The sequence below is a fragment of the Hyperoodon ampullatus genome (genome assembly GCF_949752795.1).
Source record: "Hyperoodon ampullatus genome assembly, chromosome: 4".
NCBI lineage: Eukaryota > Metazoa > Chordata > Mammalia > Artiodactyla > Ziphiidae > Hyperoodon > Hyperoodon ampullatus.
The window spans coordinates 85,706,362-85,730,023 of NC_136917.1; the positions used below are offsets into that span (position 1 = coordinate 85,706,362).

The 23,662-nt window shown below is 39.8% G+C and overlaps 1 long non-coding RNA gene across 1 annotated transcript in view; it reads right to left on the reverse strand.

The window, feature by feature from the left end:
* Window positions 1–223: 223 nt before the first annotated feature.
* LOC307051375 overlaps window positions 224–23,662 on the reverse strand; it is a 59,197-nt gene continuing 35,758 nt past the window's right edge. Inside the window, exons 5-6 of the long non-coding RNA XR_013810823.1 lie at window positions 2,460–2,532; window positions 224–439 (exon numbers count right to left, since the gene is read on the reverse strand). This is a non-coding gene — a long non-coding RNA (uncharacterized lncRNA). The remainder of the gene's footprint in view (window positions 440–2,459; window positions 2,533–23,662) is intronic.

Genomic DNA, 23,662 nt, shown 5'->3' on the forward strand with positions numbered 1-23,662 from the left:
CTCTCCAAGTAGATGTAGCACAGCCATATGACCTTTGAGTTATGTGTGTGACATTATTCCTCTCTGCTTGGGGTGTCTTTATTTCTTGTTTTTTTTTTTTTCTTTTACTGGGACTGCTTCCACATACCTTGAACAATATTATCTTTCACAGTCTGGGGTCTCCCTTTTTTTATCTTTTAGTAGGATCCTTTTAAATGTTTCCTGGCTTGAGTTCTTTCTCTGTGTTTGCTGACCCTCTGCTTCATGGAAAGATAGGCACATCTCTCCCAAGCCTTACCTTGTTAGTGATCGCCAAACACAAACACACAGATGTGTCACTCTTTTATCTTCAATTATGATGTCAGGCCCTCCAGTATCAGAACTTTTCCTGTGTCCTCTGAGCTCGCATTTTTTTTCTTTTTTTTTTTTGAGAATAAGAGGTAGGTTCTTTGAAAATAATCTGAAATTGAAATTAGTTCAAAGATTATTTTATGATATATTTAGATCCCAATTATCGGAGAGATAAGAAATATTTAAAGTGCTTCTTTCAAAACATAAGCCTCCTTTCACAGATGCATAAAATACTAAATAAATATCCTTCCCTATAACAGATTGCTCAGCAAAAATTACTGTAATAATGTCATCTAATCAAGTCCTGCAGAGTATCTTCTTAAAACTTGCTATCAGGTTTCCTATTTTCAACATTTTTCTACCATCGATGCTGTGTATCTGTGCTTTTTCACCTGTATTATTTAAATACAATAAAAATCAAAAGCCCACCACTCCATATCATAGAAGAATAATATAAAGAAATTCCAATATATAAGACCCAGATGCCATTATTTTGGGACCCAACCTTCTATGGATTTTAAGGAAGAGGAACTATGAAGATGATCCATTATTTATAGCATCTATTACCTATTCATCACTTTTCTGGTAATTGTGCCTCAGTTCCTCTCTGAGCCATCACCCTTCCCCCACAGTTAGCTCCCACGCTTGGGAAAGGTTTGGCTGTTGACTCCAGAGTTATTATGTGCCTTAGGTCACATTCAATCAGAGGATTTCCCTGAGTGATTGCTACAGAGAACCGGCAAGTAACCTAATCAGAGGTGGTGAGAAATGAGATGGCTATTTCTGGAACTTGTATTAGTTTCTACATAGCTATTTCTTTAACTTAGGTCTCTCACTCAGGCTCCCTGGGATCATCTTCTATATACACTACATGCACATTCTTGCCTTAGTCCTTACTTTGGGGAGCATGGGGGAGCCTGGGGGCAGCAGGCTAACATACCTATCATAGTCCATCTTCCTCAGGGCAGCCACATTTAGCTTTTGAAGTCAATTCATCCCTGGCTAAAAACATTCCAGTGGCTTTATTTTACTACAAAATAAAAATTAAAACTCCTTTTTTTTTTTTTTTTTTTTTTTGCGGTACGCGGGCCTCTCACTGTTTTGGCCTCTCCCGTTGTGGAGCACAGGCTCCGGATGCGCAGGCTCAGCGGCCATGGCTCACAGGCCCAGCCGCTCCACGGCATGTGGGATCTTCCCGGACCGGGGCACGAACCCGTGTCCCCTGAATCGGCAGGCAGACTCTCAACCACTGCGCCACCAGGGAAGCCCTAAAACTCCTTTTTGTGATGGTCTGCAGGAATCCACAAAATGTGACCCTGCCACCTCTGACCTTATCTTCTTCCAAACCTCCTCATTTACAGTTAAAGCCACACCAGCTTTCTTTTTGCCCCTAGAATAGTTCAAGCCCATTTTTGTCTCAGGATGTTTGCGCGTGCTGTTTATTCTGCTTTGAACAATCTTTCTCAGGATGTTTTCATGGCTGTTTTCTCATTTAGGTCTGAATTCAAAAAACATCTTCCAAAAGTCCCTACCCCACCACCTTGCCTAGCTCACTTTATCACCAATTCTCTATCACACTTCTGTGCTTAATGCTGTTTGTAAATATCTAAACTTGTTTCACTAAGATTCTCTCTTTCCCTCTGGACTGCCAGCTGAGAATAAAGTGCAGAACTGTTGTAGTATCTTATGGAAATGAAGAGAGAACCTGGAGGAGAATGGCACCAACAGGAAGAGTATAGAGAATTGACACAGAGGAGAAACCAATCCTGGTGCTGTTGGTGGCTTAAACAGGACCCGAAGGCACCCTAGGTCTGCTCTTCTCAGTTAAATTATATATTAAATCTCTTAGTAGGTTTGAATTGTGTTTTCTATCACTTGAATTTAACAGATAGTATGAACTCCATGGAAAAATCAGTGGGGATATCATTTAAAGACCAAAAAAGCACAGGATGCTCCTTGGAGAAATTGTTTTAAGTGTCTTAAAAGAATCATACTAGAGCAAAGAGGAGCAAAGCTAATAAGACTTGAAGATATTTGTCAAACAAAAATTTTATTTGGTATTTTGACATAAATTACAAAGGGTGTTGTGCAGTGCCCTTCCCTGGAGGTACTCTAAAAGAGTGTCTTACCTGTTTGAGGTGACTGAATTGGCATCAGTCTGATGGTAGGGAGGATCTAAATGACCTCAGACTCCTTTTGACCCTGTGATACAAACAAAACAGGGAAAATGAAAGTTGTTGATAAAAAAGTAGGCATTTTTAGGGTAACACAATGTAATTAGCCTAAGCAAGGACATATACTTGGAGCATGAAGTAAAAAAAAAAAAAAAAAAAAAAAGAGTAATAAAGCAATACTATTAATTAGAGGGCAAACTAATGTCACATGATGGTGACTTGTCCAAGATGCCAGCAGGATATGCCATGAGGGCCTCAGTATCACTTAGGTATATTCAGAAAGTCCTATTCTGTCATAAATGATCTCAACATTTTTAACATCTGATATTTGGAACCAAATGTCATTTCAATAACAGATCTAATAATTATTACAACAATAATAATAACAATGTTTTGGAGCAGTCTCCATATGTCAAGCACTGTTCTAAATACTGAACATTTAGTATCTGTTTTAATCTATCAACAACCCAATGAAGTAAGTACTATTAATTTCTTCAGTTTATAAATGAAGTCACTTAAACAGAGAGGGCATTTATTCTTTTTTTTTTTTTTTTTTTTTTTTTTTTTTTTTGTGGTATGCGGGCCTCTCACTGTTGTGGCCTCTCCCGTTGCGGAGCACAGGCTCCGGATGCGCAGGCCCAGCAGCCACGGCTCACGGGCCCAGCCGCTCCGCGGCATATGGGATCCTCCCAGACCGGGGCACGAACCCGTATCCCCTGCATCGGCAGGCGGACTCTCAACCACTGCGCCACCAGGGAGGCCCAGGGCATTTATTCTTTTGCTGGATGGAATGTCAGAGACCCAAGAAAGGATAACTAAGATAAGATGCATAAACTACAAAATATAAAATCAACTGAAGAATTTAATAGCCAGCAAATTTGGTCTTTACCAGATTTAGCTCTGATCATTTTTTTGGACCTCAGCTGTTGAGAGTATGTTCTTGAAGTTTAATATTATGAGTAAATCAGATAAAATCTGAAACTCTCTAGTTTTTCATAGAACTGGAATGTGGTAATTTATATTCAGCATAAGACAAAAACTCTTAAAGTCAGAGAAGAGGCTGATGAAGCTGGGCTACTTGAGGAGACCAAATGGCAAGGAATACAATAAGGCCAGATTGTGTATGATGGAGGAAATGACAATATGCCAGTTAGGAAATAAAAATAGGGAAGTCCAAAGAACTTAATGCATGCAAAGGTTTTTTTCCCCTGCAAAAGAAGTCAATTTGAAAAGCTTCAGGGAAAATACAAGTTCTGTGTTGAGATGAGGTTTTAGATGAATGAAGAGCTTAAACTACTTTCAACTTGACATGGCTTGGCTTCAAGGTCTAGCAGTTCATTATGAAGTATAGAAGATGTAACTAAAAGCACAACTCTTACCATGAACCAAGAGAGACCTAAAATGGTGAGGAAAAAGGTTTGATTGCAAACGTGAATGCCATGCTTGCTAGCTTCCTCTGTTTTAAAGGGAAAACCCTTTTCCTCTTAAACTTTTACACTCCCTCATGCACATGACATCTTTTGTAACAATCGCATAATTCTTCAGGGATAACTCTGTACCCAAGGGAGCAGATCTCAAGGACAATACAGAAGAGGAACCCCAGGTGTGCACACCAGTGAGGCTCTGGCTGGAACGGTAACTCAGGGACACTCATTCCATCTACTTCTCTTAGCTTTTAGCCTATGTTGTCCTACATATGTCCCAGTGTTCAACAAGAGGTAGTGGGAAATAAGGTTTGACTAAAAAAAAATCTAATTTCCAAGAAACATTTTCAGAATAAAACAGTAAATAACTGTCTTTCTGGTTGGCTGGTTGCAACAGTGGTCTGGAAAAAAATGGTGTGAGACCACTTGAGATGTTCCTTACTTCTATTACTGAGATTCAAAACAGTGTGAACTTCCAGATCTCTCCGCTGAGTCATTCACTCATAGGCCTAAGGCTCTGGAAACTTGGGTTGGGTTCTTTCCTTCTTTAAGACAGATAAGGGTGTAGAGGTCTGCAGAAACTAGGGGACCTTACAAAAGCCTCAGTGGGAAGGACAGCCAGAAGCAGAGACCGTTAGAATCTTGAACTCGCCAGTTCTCAGCTTGGGGATCCCAGGAACACATGATCCATCATTTTCACTAGTGCCTTTTTATTCCTCTCTTCCTATATTTTCAGTTTATTGTGATGAACACTAATAACCACCTATGAAATACCATAGTACAAATACAGTAAATCCATTTGAAATACTGTGATATGATTCCAATCTGTCTGACGCCTTTTCTCGCAGTCTTCTGCTAACACACCTGGTGAAACTCTGAAGGTGCAGCTGGAGTCGTGCTTTTAGTCTTTTTTAAACATCAATTGGAAGCTGCAACTCAAAGCAATGCGACCCGAGGCTCTTCTGTGAATTAAATGGCCAGGTTTCAAAAACACGCACATGGCATTTGAATGAAGTTCAGGGCAGCTGGTCAGAAAAAGGAATTGAACAAAAGAAGGGCAAACTTAAACTCACTAAACAAGCAGGCATACCAACACAAAAGCAGGCAGACAATGGCACCGAGGTCAGGCAGAGCTTCCCAGGCCTCTGACAGAGCTAGGGCTCCCAAGAGTTTGGCAACAGTGTAACTAATTAGGGAGCTCAGGATACCAAGTGTCAAAGCACTATTTGGTCTCCCAGACATGACTTGGACAGTTTCATAGCTGTCGCCTTTTCTGGGGACACCTTGAAACTTTCTGGGTCAACTCGAAGCCAATCTCCTTCAGCAATTCAGTGGCACTTCTAGGGATGGCTCATGTGACCCTTTTCTTGAAAGGTGCCCTAGGGTTAGAACAGAAATTCTGCCCCACCGACCATTCCTTTCAATTAGTAATAAAGCAGCCTGGACCAACTTCTGTAGGGCTCCATGACATTGAAACCACCATTTTTTTTTCCCATGAGGGTCTATTTTGTACCCAGGACTGCACAAGTTGCTGTCACGAAAAATTTAGAAGTATTTCACAGCATCCCTGTAATTTACAATCGTTTTTTTGGACACAAGATTTACAAACCTGAAACAATGCTATAACAATACAATATTGTCCTGAAAACCAACTTAGCCTTAATTATACTCTGTGTTAAATAGAGTTGGTCTCATATATCCTCTTGGGATATGAAATCCTAGAGTGCAGGTCCATGTCATCTGTATCCCCTAGAGCATGTAGCATTGAAGCTGAGCACTGCAGGTCTGCAATGAATAATGGATGGTTTGTAGGATTAGTCAATTGGGAACCTAAAATGCCTGTGTTTCTTCGTGGGTTAGGTCCCCTGGTAGCCCTAGAGGTAGCACTAGGTGGAAAATGGCAGTAGCTTATACAAAGAACTTCATTCTGGGTTGCAAAAGGAAGTTTATCTTATTTTTGCCTTCCTGTTTTGAAATCTGCAGGATGGCTTCCCCTCATGCCTGGGTGCTATCTGGGAAGGAAGTGTTCCAGTAGGGAGTTGCTTGGCAATATTCCTGGCCTACTGTTATCAGCATCTGGCCCATGTCACAAGCATTCTCCTGCTGGATTCATCTGTCAGGAGGACAGATAGGAAAGCACCTTGTAGCACACAGAGTATGTTCAATGGCACCACACCTGTGTGTGCATGCATGGACACACACACACACATGGCACAGGAAAGTACAAGACAATTGTATCAAACAGAGCAATTAGCTCAAAAAGAGTTTATCATTTTTCCTCTGGCAGAATGGGGGGCAAGGGTGGAGGGAGTGCAATAGCCCCTCTCTCAGAACTCTTAGAAGAAAGTTGGTTGGCCACACGATATAACACACGTATTGGTCAGTTGGAGGAAAGAATCTCCCCACTTTCTGACCTTTACTGTAAAGGGAAATGCATACTAAAACTATGCCCACGTTTTGTCTAGTTGCATTTTACAGACTGTTTTTGCTAGTCCTATCCAAAGAAAATAATGGGACTCAATCATTCATCCATCTAACCAATAGTTAGTACCTACCCTCTGTATGCCAGGCACTAATTCTAGAAGCTGAGGATATAGTGTTGAACAAAAGACCCCAGTCCTCAAGGAGACTATAACTAGTTATAGTTTTAGTCATTAGTTATATACCATTAGTCATATCATTATAGCTAGTGGTGTAACTAGTATATGTCATTATAACTAGTGATTTCAGAGAACAAAAGCACTTTCTCTGAAGGAAATTAATACTGTGGGATGATATTGGAGGGAGATATTTAAGGAGGTTAAATCCTGGATGAGGAGGTAACGTTTGCACTGAGAGCTGAATTATAAGAATGGGAGAACATTCCTGGCAGAGAGAAGAGCAAACACAAAGGCCGTCACTTTTCTTTATTTACTTGTGAGTACGAGCAGCCTGATCCCTGACCCAGACAGTCTTCCACAGCGATAAAACTGTGTGTTAGCATGGCCTCCATTCAGAGGGGTTATCCTTTCAGCTGGCCCAAAGGCATGAGGGCCGAGGACAGGGACCCAGCAGAGAGACTATTTCTCAGCTTCCAAGGAAAAGGGAAAACATCAGAAGAGGAAGAATCACAACAGGCCAGGGCATATCTCTTACTCATCCTTGTAGTAATGGTCCCTGCAGTCCTGGGGTAATGAAAATTACCTTCAAGCATCCAGGAGGCAAAGGCCAATCAGTGACAGAGTATTAGATGCTTTTATTGGTCATAGAACACAGTCCACCATGGGAATCACAGCATGGCCTGGGCCAAGTTCAACACAAAGAGATGGCCTCTCATGTTCCAAGTTGAAATGAACTTTTCTTCCAGTTTTCTCCCTCACTGTAACCTCCCATATAGGTGTGACAGAAAGAAGAAGACAGAGAGGCAGCTTGCCCCTGGGGCTCTAACTCTCTGACCTGACAAGTTTCTGATCCTTCCACATACTTGTGAGCTCATATAAACTTCAGTGTCATGGCTAAAAACAAAGAATTCTGGGGCTTCCCTGGTGGCGCAGTGGTTGAGAGTCCACCTGCCGATGCAGGGGACATGGGTTCGTGCCGGGAGGATCCCACATGCCATGGAGCGGATGGACCCGTGAGCCATGGCCGCTGAGCCTGCACGTCCAGAGCCTGTGCTCCGCAACGGGAGAGGCCACAACAGTGAGAGGCCCACGTATCACAAAAAAAAACAAAAAAACCCAAAGAGTTCTGGAGTCAGGCTGCCTGGATCCAAACCCTGGCTACACTTCTGGCTGAGTGACCTAGAATAGGTTACATCATCTCTCCAAGCTTGGCTTTCCTCATCTGTAAAATAGTGGTTATATAACCTCATAGAGTGGCTGAGAGGATTAAAAGAGATCATTCATGTAAAGTCAGAACACATGTACTACCTAGCACACAATATGCACTTGATCAAAGCCAGCAGCCATAGCAGTAAGGAGAAGAGAAAGAGGGACAAGTCAGTATCATAGTAATACTCACAGGCTCGGTACTCAGTACCCATTCATAAGCATCAAGAACACCTGGCTTCAGACATGGAAGCAACTTAAGCATCCATTGACAGATAAGTAGATAAAGAAGGTGTGGTATATACATACAATGGGATATTAGTCAGCCATAAAATGAATGAAATAATGCCATTTGCAGCAACATGGATGGACCTAAAGTTTATCATAATGAGTGAAGTGAGTCAGACAGAGAAAGACAAATATTATGTGCTATCGCTTATGTGGAATCTAAAAAATAATAGAAACGAATCTATATACAAAACAGAAACAAACTCACAGACATAGAAAACAAACTTATGGTTACCAAAGGGGAAATGGACAGGGAGAGGGATAAATTAGGAGTATGGGATTAACAAATACACACCACTATGTAAAAAATAGATAAACAACAAGGATTTACTGTATAGCATGGGGAACTATATTCAATATCTTATAATAACCTATAATGGAAAATAATCTGAAAAAATATATATGTATAACTGAATGACTTTGCTGTACACCTGAAACTAACACAATATTGTAATAAACTATACTTCAATTATAAAAAAAAAGAATGCTTGTGTTTACTGGACATATTGGCCCCTAAAACCAATCTCAAAAACCCTAAATTAGAGAAAGTGAGAAAAAAGTGTAATTTTCCCTTTTTATACTTTCAGCCATATTTTTAGAATACTCTAATAGGGCTCAAGGACTGAAAGTACATTTGTTTCAAATAAATATTAAAACAATTACAAGAATTAGAGAAAAGAAAAGCTGTTTTGCAGATGTCTGGCCATTCATCGTCATCCTGCTTTTGGATTGTACCCAGCCAGTGAAGGGAAGATGGAGCCCAATCTGAAAGATGGGTTCCCTATGAGGTCACTGATGATTCTATTGCAATAGTAGACCTCCAAGAGATTATTAATTTTTCAACAATAAGCCTGAAAGGAAAAGAAGCACTAATCTAGCTCTCCCTGGCTGCTTGTAAACATTCATTATTTTATGCCCTTCTGTTCTCCCTTTCTATTAGGCTAAATTTTTTTCCAAAGCCAGAGACCAGGCCTACTCTTTTTATGATGCCAAAAGCAAGGCTGATTTGTATGGTAGTGATATTCATCTGATGTCACTCACCTGTACTTCTTTAGAATGGGGGATCTGGTGAATGTCTCACACCCATGAAATATTACATTGCTAATCTTTGTTTTCCAGCAGTCTGGCATAGTTTCTGGAACATTGGTTTCCACTGAAGTTTGTTTAAGGGAAAATTTAAAATAGAAGAAGATATGTAATGATGTTAGGAGCTACCATAGAAATTTAATAACAATAGGAGAAACCTGATAACAATAGGAGAAAAGTAAACCCAGTATGTTAGCACATGCTGACATACCGTAGTTAATATAAGATTAAAAATAACATTCCAACTGGAGGTGAAAGGGCTAATAAGAGTTTATTTCTCATACACATAAGAAAAAAAGCATGGAAGTTGCCAGGCCTGGGCTGAAATGATAGCTCCATGGTCACCAGAGACTCAGGCTCTTTTTGCTATTATTAGGATCCAGCCCTCATCATCATAGTCCAAAAAGGTTGCTGGAGTTCCAGCTATCACAGCCACATTTTTGCATCAGTATAAGAGTAGAAGGGGAGAAAGAGACTTCCCAGGATTTCTACACAACACATTTGCTTACCTTTCATTAGCAAGAACTTAATCACCTGAATCAGCTAAATGCAAAGAAGACTATTGCCCATTGCCCATTTACTGGCTTCATAACAGTAGGCACCAGTATGTTTGGCAATAGGATCATAAGGATAATAATTCTAAATATAAAAATGTTTAGGGCTTCCCTGGTGGCGCAGTGGTTGAGAGTCCGCCTGCCTATGCAGGGGACACGGGTTCGTGCCCCGGTCTGGGAGGATCCCACATGCCGCGGAGCGGCTGGGCCCGTGAGCCACGGCCACTGAGCCTGCGCATCCGGAGCCTGTGCTCCACAACGGGAGAGGCCACGGCAGTGAGAGGCCCGTGTACCGCAAAAAAAAAAAAAAAAAAAGTGTTTAGAAGCTTCCAGAGGATTTCACATGTGCCAGTGTTTTGAGAAGGGAGGAAGGAGGGCAGAAGAGGGAGCTGGCTCTTGGAAACCTACAGCTTAAAGTAGCAAGAGGAGCACCTAGCTCATCTGGGGCCTGTCCTGATGAAAACAGATGCACTTATGGACATAGTGAGGTAGACTTTATTAAAGGTAAATAGACAATCTTTAAATGGTCACTGTTGGTGTTTTCTAGTACAGTTTATCACAGAGAAACAGAAAGAGAATCAAGCAGAAAGCTCAGGTCCAAGTGAAGATTCAGTCGTTAGCCTGTGTTCTGAATCTCTTTGAACTTGAGTATGACTAAAAGGGTGAAAAGGCGAAGGACCCTAACCCTGGTGCAATGCCAAAGGGGGCAGGGAGAGCCCAGTGCTGCCTCTCTCCCTGCCTATATTTGGGGTCTGTCATGGATTGTCTTGGGCCCCTCATTCTGGATCAGTCCCTTCCCAGACCTTCTGTAGCCCTGAATATTGTGACACTGTCATTTTTACAATGATAATTTTCAGCCGATGCTTGCTGCTGAATGACTAAGAAATGGCCATCACTGTAAATACACTACCACCTGCCCCCATACTCCCACACGCTTCTTATCTCAGAGCAAACAGGTTTCTGGGAATTAATCTGTCAAATATTTTGAAAGAAGACTCCAAAGCCTGGTAACAAGACTTCTCTTTCCCCAGTGAATATTCATTCCACTGGCAGCTATAACTGGGAGACAAGTATCACCTAGATCCTCCTAATTTCTGGCAAGGAGAGGAGGGGAGTCTAAGACAACCAACAGCTGTGGAAGATGGCACCAGACTGAGGCTGTCCTAGAAATCTCTGTCCTTAGGGAAAATAACCCTGAGGCAGAGAGCAGCAGTGCTATTGTGAGGAAAATCATTTACTGAACGGCTGGACCCAGCTACAGGCCCAAATTAAGAATAGATGAAAATGGGAATGGCTGAGTTGGGGGGTATGTGTTTGGGTTTGTTTGGTTGGTTTGGGTATGACTATAGATTTTATCTCTAACCTCTCCTTTTCTACTCTAAAAACTGGGAATTATCCAAGGTATAAAGGGGTGTGGACCAATAGCCTTAAAGGAATTCTATAAAGCTGATCTATTCTCAGTGATTAAAAAAACCCTAGCCTGCATTCCCCCTGCCCTTCAGCAGGTTTCTGAGGGCTCTGCCCTCAGCAGGCACTTTGGCTCAGGAAGGGGGTAATTTTGGTGCTTTTAGTTTACTGCCCATCTCATGACTTATAATACATTGCCTGAGTTTTGGATAACTCAAAGTTTTGGATAAGACCCATCCCTTCTCTAACCCCCAGCTTTTCCTTTTGACAAAAATCAAGAATTCTCTGAACATTTTCTGTTCTAGGTATTGCTGGAAGGATTATAACAGTCATAGCAGGGATTCATGGCATGGCGGTATTTTCATGATTTTTTTAGAACTCAGTCTGAACTTATCTCCAATGAATCAAAGGGTGGGAGAGTTTTTAAGAGGTGGAATGGTGGGAAATCATAGGTTATCTGGATTCTATAAGGACCTGGGTGAGAGGGAGGTCAGGGGCCAAGGGGCAGAAAGAAGCCTGTCTAAACATGAGTCAAGCCGAGAAAAACATTAAGGTCATCTTGGTCAATCCTTACCATAACCTCATGGAGTCATGTATCAAGATGCCCATTTTAGGGCAGAAGACCTAAATAGAGGTTTTTCCAAAGAAGACATACAGATGGCCAACTCGGACATGAAAAGATGCTCAACATCGGTAATTATTAGAGAAATACAAATCAAAACCACAATGAGGTGTCACCTCACACAGGTTAGAATGGCCATCACCAAAAAGCCTACAAATAATTAACACTGGAGAGAGTGTAGAGAAAAGGGAACCCTCACTACACTATTGGTGGGAATGTAAATTGGTGCAGCCACTATGTAAAACAGTATGGAGATTCTTTGAAGAAACTAGAAATTGAGTTACCATATGATCCAGCAATACCACTCCTGGATATATATATATATATATGGAAAAGACAAAAACTCTAATTGGAAAAGATACATGCACCCCAATGTTCATAACAGCACTATTTATAATAGCCAAGATATGGAAGCAACCTAAATGTCCATCAACAGATGAATGGATAGAGAAGATGTGGTGTATATATATACAATGGAATATTATTCAGCCATAAAAAGAATGAAATATTGCCACTTTCAGCAAAATGGATGGACCTATAGAATATTAAATAAGTGAAGTAAGTCCAACAAAGACAAATATTATATGATATCATTTATACATATACATGGAATCTAAAAAATAATACAAATAAATCTGTATACAAAACAGAAAAAGACTGACAAACATAGAAAACAAACTACGGTTACCAAAGGGGAAAGGGAAGGTAAGTAGGGATAAATTAGAAGTATGGGATTAATGTATACAAAATACTATATATAAAATAAACAACAAGGATTTACTATAACACAGGGAACTATATTCAATATCTTATAATAACCTATCATGGAAAATAATCTGAAAAATATGTGTGTGTATATATACATATAATTGAATCACTTTGCTGTACACCTAAAACTAACACGATATCATAAATCAACCATACTTCAACTTAAAAAAAATTCTTTAAAAATGCCCATTTTACAGATTAGGAAACTGAGGCACAGAAAGGTTGAGACTTGCCCTATTTCACAAAGCCTCACAAGTCCCAAGCCATCCCCAAGTTCACCTCCCTCCCAATTTTTCACATATGTAAATTAATTTTTTCTTACTGTGGTTTGGAACCAGGTCAGCTGCATTATGTCCAAGTGCTGCCCTGATGAGAGCACCTTTGAAGGCTCAGCCCAAAGACAGTTTTGGGAAAATAGGGAGGAAAAAGGATGGGCAGAGTATAGGAAAGGGTAAGGGTAGTCAGCCATCATCCCCCCAACCTCATTTCACACATGTACACAGTCTTCAACACCATCTTCAGAACTGCGTTGGCAGTAATCTAGGCAAAAAGGAGTAAAATCCTGGATGAAGTCAGTGGGAATAGGAATAAAATGGATGGGACAAATTTAAAGGATACATCAAAAGAGTGGCAGGAACAGAAAACAGAGAGGCTAAAAGGGATATAAGGCAGGGACCTGTCTAACATGACCTTAGTCCTAGAAAGACGGGAACTAAAATAGTTGGGAGAGGGAACAAAATTTAAGGGGAAAGATGTGAATTAAGAATTATAACATGTTGTCTTTAAGGTAAACTGACGTTTATTACTTTGGAAATATTAGACCTATACTATAGCATAAAATTTATGCTGCTAATGTCCAATTTTGAAGTGCTCATCTTCACAGTGATGCTGCAGATACAAAATAAATGACCTTAATCAAAGAGGAACTTTCAAAGAGAGAAAAGCAAAGAGCAAGATCAGGAACCTTAAAGAGCCACCATCTTTGAGGATCAGGGAAGGAGAGGCAAGAAAGCCAAAACAATAAGGGGGAATAAGGAACAGAAGAAAAATAAGAGAAATAGAAGAGTTCAGAAAGTATCATGTCATAGGAACCAAGGAAACAAGAAGTTTATAGAAGAAACAGATTTCAAAGAGTCAAATAGTGCAGTTAAGGAGAATTGTATTTTATAAGACAGAGGTCTATACTGGTGACTTTCAAGAGAGAAGTCTCAATATAGTTAAGAGGATGAAAATCAGACTCCAGAGGTTAAAGTAAGTGGTAGATGGATAAGAAGCAAAGCACTGGGTCACAGCTAAGTAGTGAAAAGAAGAAAGTTTGGATGCTAGTTGGAAAAACAAAGATTTTTTTTTTTTTTTTTTTTTTTTTGTGGTACGCGGGCCTCTCACTGTTGTGGCCTCTCCCGTTGCAGAGCACAGGCTCTGGACGCGCAGGCTCAGTGGCCATGGCTCACAGGCCCAGCTGCTCTGTGGCATGTGGGATCTTTCTGGACCGGGGCATGAACCCGCGTCCCCTGCATCAGCAGGTGGACTCTCAACCACTGCACCACCAGGGAAGCCCCAAAGATCTTTTTGTTTTCCAATAATAAGGGAAAATATGTTGAGAACCTGACGCATTAACCCTCGAGCCAGTATATACAGGGGCTCCTATACAGATTACTAATGTGTACATAAAAAGTGTATGGTTCCGTAAGAATATTCTGTTTCTCTACCATACTTTGGTCCCATCTCTGATACACAGCATTCATAATGGGGGAGCTCTAGCCCAGGGATTTCCAGCCTTTTAATTAGTAGAGAAGGGTGTTGCTCTCAGCCTGCTTGCCAGTCCAAGGCCCTGTAGCTTGTTACTATCTGAAGAGATTTTATTGTGGGCCTAGAGACAACTATAGATGACTAGTTAATCTTGGTGTCTTAATCATTTCAGGCTGTTATAACAAGTTATCACAGACTGGGTGGCTTAAACAGCAATTTATTTCTCACAGTTCTGGAGGCTGGGAAGTCGAACGTCAAGGGGCCAGTAAATCTGGTGCCCTGACTGAAGACAGCCATCTTCTCACTGTATCCTCACTTGGCAGAGAGAGCAGAAAGGAAAGAAGCTTTCTTGCATCTCTTCTTATAAAAGCGCTAATCCCATTCATGAGGACCTACCCTCCTGACTTCACTACCTTTCAAAGGCCCTACTTCCTAATACCACCACACTGGAAGTTAGGATTTCAACATATCAGTTTTGGGGATGAGACAAACATTCAGTCCATAGCACTTAGCAAGATGAGTCAGAGTTTCTGGGGATTCAAGGAAGGATGCTGATGCTCTTAAAACGGTTCAGGATGTGGCAGTAGTTGTCACACTTGCAGGTGATGCAGAACATTATGTAAGAGATTTGTTGCTTTGTCTAATGGGTTTCCCTGTGATAGGTAGCCGTTTCCAAATGGTGATCATTTGCTAGCTCTTGACAACCCCCAGCTATTTGCTCTGAGGCTATCGGGCATATATCTTTGTCTTAATTAACCTTTTTGTGTACATACATCTTTTCTCCAGCTATGGCCAACAAATGCACTTGGAGGAAGGTAACATATCTTTCTATCCCTGCATTTCTGCACCCCTTAAAGCTATCTGCTTCTTTAAAGCAGGTCCACACCTGATCAACAGCTTAGTAGATTTATTCCAGTTCCTGCCTCTGATCATTTCCTGTTCTTAACTTCTGTGTCCATCTCTCCTCTGTAGTTGTCCTGAGAGCAGACTCCTCTCACCTCCACATCTCTCACCTGGCAACTGAACTCTTGGTTCTTCCATTTTATGTTTTCACTTCATCTCTCCCAGTAACCATCCTAAATCTGCTCTCCCTGGAAAAACTCTCAATGATATCTCTGTCTTCCAGGGCCCAGAGTAGTCTGAGGGGCAAGGAACAATTAAAAGCAGAGATCAAGTGTTTTCAATTACATGTTTGCTTTTGGCTATAATGGAAACAGCCAGCATATCAGTTCTGTGTGTGCATGTGCACATGGAGAATCTTTTAACCAAATGAGCAAAAACAGCAACTACACTCAAAACGCTATAAATTGGTATCAGAAATAAGTGAAAATAACTAAGTATAAAAAGTATTTCTGATCCAGTGTTAGATAAAACTCCACCTGAACCATGTGATCTCTTTAAACATGTTATATTTAATTTCACATCAGAGAGCAGATCGAGGAACCTATGGTATCAGTAGCAGAGATGATCTGCTAAATGTTCTGAGGATATTCAAAAAGTTAAAAGCTATTCAGATTCCTATTTCAAGTCGTGGCTTAGAACTGGGTAAGCTATGTTACTGCCCACTCTCAAACATTGCTTAGGATGTTAATTATCTCCCCAAATTGTCAATGTCATATAATGATGTGAGGCCCCAGTTTGTCTTGGGAGGGCAATGGGAAGTGGGGGGACTGCCCAGGACACTGCTGCCCTGACCACATGGCATTAGGGAAAGGCTGATACCCTTGGTGTGGCCAAAGAGAGAAATGCAGTTTTCATAGTTTTTTGTCTCTTTCACACATATACATTCTCAAAAGATCCGTTACTGTGCATGTGCTTCTCCTCTCCTTTTGAAAAGCTACATAATGAAAAGAGATTTATACATTTTAAAATGTCTGTGCACAGAGTGAGCCCTGTGTGCATCCTCTGGCTTTTGACGTTGCTCTTTCTCTGAAACTTGAAAAGCCTGCATGAGCCAAACCGCTTGCCGTTTGCCCTTAGACGCTCAGGCCCTGGCTGGTAGAGGCAGCTAGTGTGTGCAATTGGTTAATAGCTATTGCACAGCCCAATGAGGCTGAAGAATAAAGGTGTTCCATGTGAACTTTCTTCCCCACATCTGAGGCTCTGAGGAAGTGCTTTTCAGAGTCTAGGCAGTCCAAGGAGAGTGCTGTGTAGGCCTGCCATGTTCCTCTGGCTGCAGGAGTGACCTGAATGAAGTGATTCTGCCAAACGCTTGGCATCCCCTTGGACCAGTATGTAAGGTCTGTGCTTATCCCCAAGGCCAGACTCACCACAGCCAAAGTGACCTCTCCCAAAGCTTAATTCAGTCCATTATGGGGTGGGCCCTGTGAGCTGATACCCACTGAGAAAGAGAGACAAAGAGAAAGTGTGGTCTGAGAGAGGGGATACTTAAAGGAAAGGAGCCAGGGAGCAAGACAGACATGCCACTAAGGGTTGCTCTCCAGGACCTTCAAAGAAAGGGTTAGAACTAAGCTTGAAGATTCGTAGAGCTGTGCTGTGGGCAGCTGAGGTCTGAATGTGTGCAGACCAGCTAATGCAAAAGCAAAGGGTACAGCTGGACCTGGGAGCAGCACCCCATGGCTGTTACTGAAAAATCTGCAGGGAAATGTCAGCTGCACCTGCAAGCATAATTGAAAGGGTGGGCATGATAGTGGCATCTTATTTTTACTAACATAAATGAACACTAGGCTTTCAAATAGGGTGGAAATAGCAAGTATTAATCATATCTCTAATATGGTGGCTTGTGGCACTGGCGTGTGTGTGTGTTTTCCTGGGTGCAGCAAATAACAGTTGCTGCATTCTTTACGGAAGCATTAATAAATTAAAAGTTTGGAACAGAAAAATATTATCAGTGGGCAGGGAGTCCGGAAAAAATATTAAAATGAGGAAGGAGCTGGCGGCTGCATTGAGCCATGCTGGGAGCTATAAATATGGAGAGCAGAGGCAACCTCCTAAATGGCATCCTTCCCAAGCAGGCAGGCAGGCAGGCAGGCAGGCAGAGTGTGAACACGTGTCTGCTCCCAGCAGGCCTGCACAGTAACCTCTCTCTCCATGGCTGTGCACACTATCATAGAGCTGATCTCTCTAAGATGGAGATGTTCAAATTTGAGTGTTCAAAAGATCACATGGGAACTTACACAAATTCAGACTCTGAGTCCTGCCCACCCCCATCAGAGAACTGATTCAGTACCTGTGCGATGGGGCTCAGAAATGTGAATTTTTAAAGCTCCTCTAAACTTTAAGAAACACTCTTCTAGCCAATATCGAGGCCGATGCTGGATGAAATTAAATGATAAATGTTTCCTTCAGAGATCTTACTATCTTCTCTCTCGAGGGCAATCTATTTACTGTCAGCTCCCATGGACCAACATCCACATATAAAAAGTGGTTCAGGAAATTAGCAGCTGATAGACATTTACATCTTGGATTAAATTTAAGTCAACATACTATCTTAGGATCAATGTTGGGCATATAAATCACAATAAATGTTGATGCATAAAGTGAAATTGTTTAGAGAAAATAAACATACACCAAGGGATCCATAAAAGAAGATCAGATTCCTCTATATGGAATCATTAGTACATTTGCCTCCTTATTGGGCTGGGGACTGTCTTGGCCCATGGAGAAACTGGCCTCCATAAAACCCTACCACAGTGATTTTCCACCTACTCAGCTCTAGGCCACATTCGAAGCCTGCTTTTTTTCCAAATTAAAGCAGGTTTTTATGCCTGTAGCCACCAAAGGAAAACAATAAATATTAATTAACACCCTTTCCATTCTGTCTTCTTTTGTTAGAAATCTAACTAAATTTAAGTAGAAGGGGAGCCTTGCTATTGTGGTCAATGTCACTGTGCTTTAGAAGAGCCTGGTGGTTGGACTAGGTAAGGAGGCCAGCAAGATGAAATGACCTTTATCTAATTGAAAAAAAGAAAATATTTGTTGAGAAAGTAGTGCTTACTGGAGCCAAATAAAAATGTCCTCAATACTCCTAAGATGGCTTCTTTTGTTGTTTTCAAGAAAGTAAATGGGAATAATGATTATTATATAAGTTAATATTTACTGAGCACATAATATGTATGCACTGGCCACTGCATTAAAAAGTTATGTAAATTTTCTCTTTTAATTTTCATAATTATTCAATGAGTATGTTACTTTTAGTATTCTAACTTTACAGATGAGAAAGATAATTGGGTTTTTCTTTGGAGAGTGTCATTCCACTGATTTGTAGCAAGTTGTACGTAACAGAGTTCACCAGGGCCCAAATCTCCCTTATAAAATAAGCAAGGCAAAAAAAGTTTGAGAATCAGATAGCTTAGATTACAACTAATGCAAAGCAGAGCAAGGACTCAAACACTGGTATGGTGATGCCAAAACTCATGTTCTTAAGGAGTGCCCTATAACGTCTCTTATGTTGTTTCACTGTTTGGATAAATCAACAGTGGGGGATATTATAGTTCATATGTTAAGCACATACATGGATCATTTTTTTAAAAGTCTCTTACTGTATATTTGGGGCAACTACCATCAGATAAATAGATAATTGCTGTATTTCTTTGAAGTGGAAATCTTCTTAAAGTTGGGGCATATAAGGGAGTCAATAAACTATAGTTTGATTTGTCTTTAAAATCGTGAATCATGGGCTTAGGGAGTTAGAAGCCACATTAGCCATCTTCTTGTAGGACCCTGGATCCAACCAGGAGTTCCATCTGTAACATCCCCAGTGGAAAATCCTAGTAGCTCAGGCAACAGACACTCCTTTTCTTAGTAATGCTTCAAGATCCAAATCAAGAGGTAGTTCCTGCACGAGGATCTCCCTGATGGATGAGTCAGAATTTCTTTTAATGATTTTAATCAGACTGTAGCTTACCTGAGATGATCATATAATTTTTTTCTCTCTCTTATTTTCTTTCTAGGTTCACTGAGCTATAACTGACATATAACATTGTATAAGTTTAGGTGTACATTATGATGATTTGACAAGTGTATATTTTGTGGTGAGCACTTTTAAGATCTAATCTCTTAGCAACTTTCAAGTAAACAATACAGTATTGTTAGCTGTAGTCACCATCCTGCACATTAGATCCCCAGTTGGCTGGGCTCCACGTTCACGTGGGAACACTGGGTGGGCTCCCTGCTCAGGCAGGGTTGCTGACTATGTTCTGCTGTTAGGTGAGGCTAGCAGCTCACCTAACTGGGCTCTGTAATCACCTCTAGCCTGGTGGGGTTGCAGGCTATGTTCCGTAGCAGGGTGGTGGTTGTATTCCACGATTGGACAGGGCTGTAGGCTGTGCTCCACAATTGCTCCTGGTCTGGGAGGACCTCAGACTGTGCTCCCAGGTGATGGTGCTGCCAGCTATACTCTGCATTTAAGTGGGACCACAGGCTGTGGCTAAAGTTGGGGAGGGGGGAACAGCCTGGGCTTCACTCTCAGGAAGGCTGTTGGCTGTGCTCCACTTTTGGGCAAGGTCACCAGCCAGGCTCTCTGTTTGGATGGGGCCCCCAGCTGTGTCCCACATTTGAGTGGGGCTGAAGACTGTTACACAGTCATTCAGGGTCTCTGTCTGAGCTCTGTGGTCTGATGGGGCTGCAGGCTGTACTCTGTAATTGGGTGGCAAGGCTGCAAACGTTTTTCAGCATTAAAGAAAGGCTATATGCCTGACTTCACTGTTGTGTGGGCTTGAGTGAACAGAAGAATTCACTGGTGAAGCCATATGCATCATTGAAAAGTAATTTTTTTAAAATACCAGATTTCCATTCCATTAACAGAATAAGGTTATTCAGATTTTCTATTTCTATTTCTGTTAGCACTGTGATTGGAAATTTTTCACAGGTATTGTCCATTTTATTCAAATTTTTGAATATTTTGCCTAAAGTTTATAACATTTCCTTTGTAAAATAAAATCTGTAGCTCATTTTCTCTCTCTCTTTCTCTCTTTCCCATCCCTCCTTCCATCCTTAATCATGCTTGATGATTAAAAGTTTATCAATTTCAGTAATCTTGAAAACAAATTTGTCTTTGTTGATTTTCCCCTGTGTATTTTTTTCTCTATCAGTTATTTCTGCTCTTACTGTATTCTTTATTCTACTTTCCATAGTTTTGATTTGCTCTTCTTTCTCTCATTTCTTGAAAGGAAAAGTGAATATATTTATTTTTATCTTTCCTATTTTCTTTAAATATATTTAAGCTAAGAATTTTCCTGCAAACACTGATTTAGATTTATTCCAAAAGTTTTGATACTCTAATATACTTTGTCATTCCATATAAAATATTTTCTGATTTCCACTTTGATTGCTTTTTACCCATAGATGATTTAAAATTTTGTTAAGTTCAGTGAACATAGGGTTTCCCTCATTAGTTTTTGTTTTTGGTCCCTGGCTAAATCTCAATGTAGTCATAGAAGAAACTGAATAATTTTAATTTTTTTAAAGATTTTTTTTTATGTGGACCATTTTTAAAGTCTTTATTGAATTTGTTACAATATTGCTTCTGTTTTGTGTTTTTGGTTTTTTTGGCCCCGAGGCATGTGGGATCTTAGGTCTCCCACCAGGGACTGAACCCATACCCCCTGCTTTGGAAGGCAAAGTCATAACCCACCAGGGATCGAACACATACCCCCTTCTTTGGAAGGCAAAGTCTTAACCACTGGACTGCCAGGGAAGTCCCCTGAATACTTTTAATTATTTGAACTTTCTGAGGCTTTCTTTTTGGTTCGGAATATAATTAGTTTTGGCATGTGCACATGAAAACGATTTGAATTTTATTAGGGCTGATTTCAGTGTTCTATATATGTTGTTCAGATCTCCCATACCATTACTGAGATTTGTCTGTTTGTTAAATCAACTTTAATTAAATGAATTTTCTGCAGGTCATTTTAGTTCTGCTTTGTGTATTTGTTCACTTTTGCTTTATCTATTTTGTAACTGTGCTATTGAATACATATAAATTTAATATCGGGATATATTTCTGTTAGATTAACCTTCTTATTGTGATAAAATATCCTTGCTTCTTGCTATTTGTTATCTCTCAGTACAGCTATTTTCTTTTGGTTGGTGTCTGTAAGGTAAAATATTTTTCCAATCTTTGACTCTAAAATTTTCTATGTTATTATAAGTAATGTGTGTCTCTCGTCAGCAGCAAAAAGAGTTTTTAATTGTTACTCAGTCTATCTTAGATTTTTATTGGAGTATTTAGTCCATTTATATTTAAAGTAATCTCTAATAATATTTGGGTTCATATCTACCATCTTATTATTCATTTTCCATTTTTCCCATTTGTTCACTTTTCCCCCATTATTGACTTCTTTGGGGTTAGTCATATATATTGAATATAAATATATATCTATATACATATATAAGTATATATAAATATATATATACTTCTACACTTTCTTAACTTTAGTCATATATTCTTATACTCTTCTGTTAGCAGTAACCATAGATGCTACAAAAATACTCTTGAGTTATATCGTTCAATTCAGTTTATTACATTTACCACTTTGTAGTATTGTTATTTCCTCAAGACTTTTAAACACCTAATTTTTATTGTTGTTATACATTTTAGTTCTACATATAAATGCAACTTCACAATCAATATTCATACATAATGAATATGCATATATTAATATATCTATCAATATATTTAACATATATTTATCTTTTATCCTTTCTGCTATTTTTTATTCACTCCTACATTTCTCTGTTTCTGTTTGTGATAATCATTCTGCCTTATAAATTCTAAGTCTTTTTATTTTTAACTGCAGGCTTATTGAAGAAAAGTTCTCTCAGTCTTTGTCTAAAAACATTGTGCTATTCTGAAGTATATTCTTTCAGCATACATAATTCTAGTTTGGCAGTTATTTTCATTTAGAACTTTAAACATATTATTCCACTGCTTTTGGCTTCCATTGTGTTTGTAAAGATGTCAGTTAACAATCTAACTTTATTTTCTTCGAAAGTAATGGGACTTTCTTCTCTGAATGCTTGTAAGATTATTTTCCTTCTTTTTAGTTTTTTGTTTTGTTTTGTTTTACCAGATTAATTGTATATGCACATAGTTATTTTTCCTACTTTGGATTTGCTAAATTCTTGAATATTTGGGTTGATGACTTTAATTCTGAAAATTTTTAATCATTATCCTATTAAATATTACTGCTGTACTATTCTGTGTTCTCCTTTTAGGACTCCTTTTACACATATGGTATATACTATATATTTTAAGTAAATTCCATATGTCTTTTGCCCTCTATTCTGTTCTTTCCATTTCTTTTCCTCTGTGTGTCAATTTGGATGTTTTCTATTGACCTGCTTTAAACTAACTAATTCTGTGTTCTATTGTATCCAAAGAGTTTCAGGTTTGTTTTTGTTGTTTAGTTCTAGGATAATTATTTGATTTTTTAAGATACACTTTATGCATTGGGTCCTTTCCTCTAATTTCTTTAATATATTGTTTGTATTGGGTTGGCCAAAAAGTTCATTTGGGTTTTTCCATAACATCTTCTGGAAAACCCCAAATGAACTTTTTGGCCAAATCAACAGTTATTTAAAATACTTTGTGTGCTAACTCTATTACCTTGATCACCAGAGGACTGACATGTATTTTCTGGCTCTTCTCTTAATCATTGGTCATATTACCTTGCCTCTTCATGGGGCTATTAATTTTTTTTTTTTTTTTTTGCAGTACGCAGGCCTCTCACTGTTGTGGCCTCTCCCATTGCAGAGCACAGGCTCCGGACGCGCAGGCTCAGCAGCCATGGCTCACGGGCCCAGCCGCTCCGCGACATGTGGGATCCCCCCGGACCAGGACACAAACCCATGTCTCCTGCATCGGCAGGCGGACTCTCAACCACTGCGCCACCAGGGAAGCCCCCTGCTATTAATTTTTAATTGTATGCCAGATATAATGAATAGACTTATCATAGATTGTTCAACATACACAAATCAATGAATGTTACATACCACATTAACAAAAGAAAAGATAAAACCATTGGATCATCTCAATAAATGGAAAAAAAGAATTTGATAAAATTGAATATCCATTCATGATAAAAACTCTCACCAAGGACTTCCCTGGCAGTCCAGTGGTTAAGACTCTGCACTTCCAATGCAGGGGGTGCAGGTTTAATCCCTGGTTGGGGAACTAAGATCCCACATGATGTGAAGTGTGGCCAAAAATTTTTTTTAAAAAACTCTCACCAATGTGGGTACAGAGGGAATACACCTCAAAGTAATAAAAGCCATTTATGACAAACCCACAGCCAACATAATACTCAATGGTAAAAAACTGAGAGCCTTCTTGCTAAGTTCAAGAAGAAGACAAGGATGCTCACTTTCATCACTTCTATTCAACATAGTATAGCCACAGCAATCAGACAAGAAAAAGAAATAAAATGTATCCAAATTGGAAGGGAAGAGGTAAAATTATCATCAATTGCAAATGACATGATACTCTCTATAG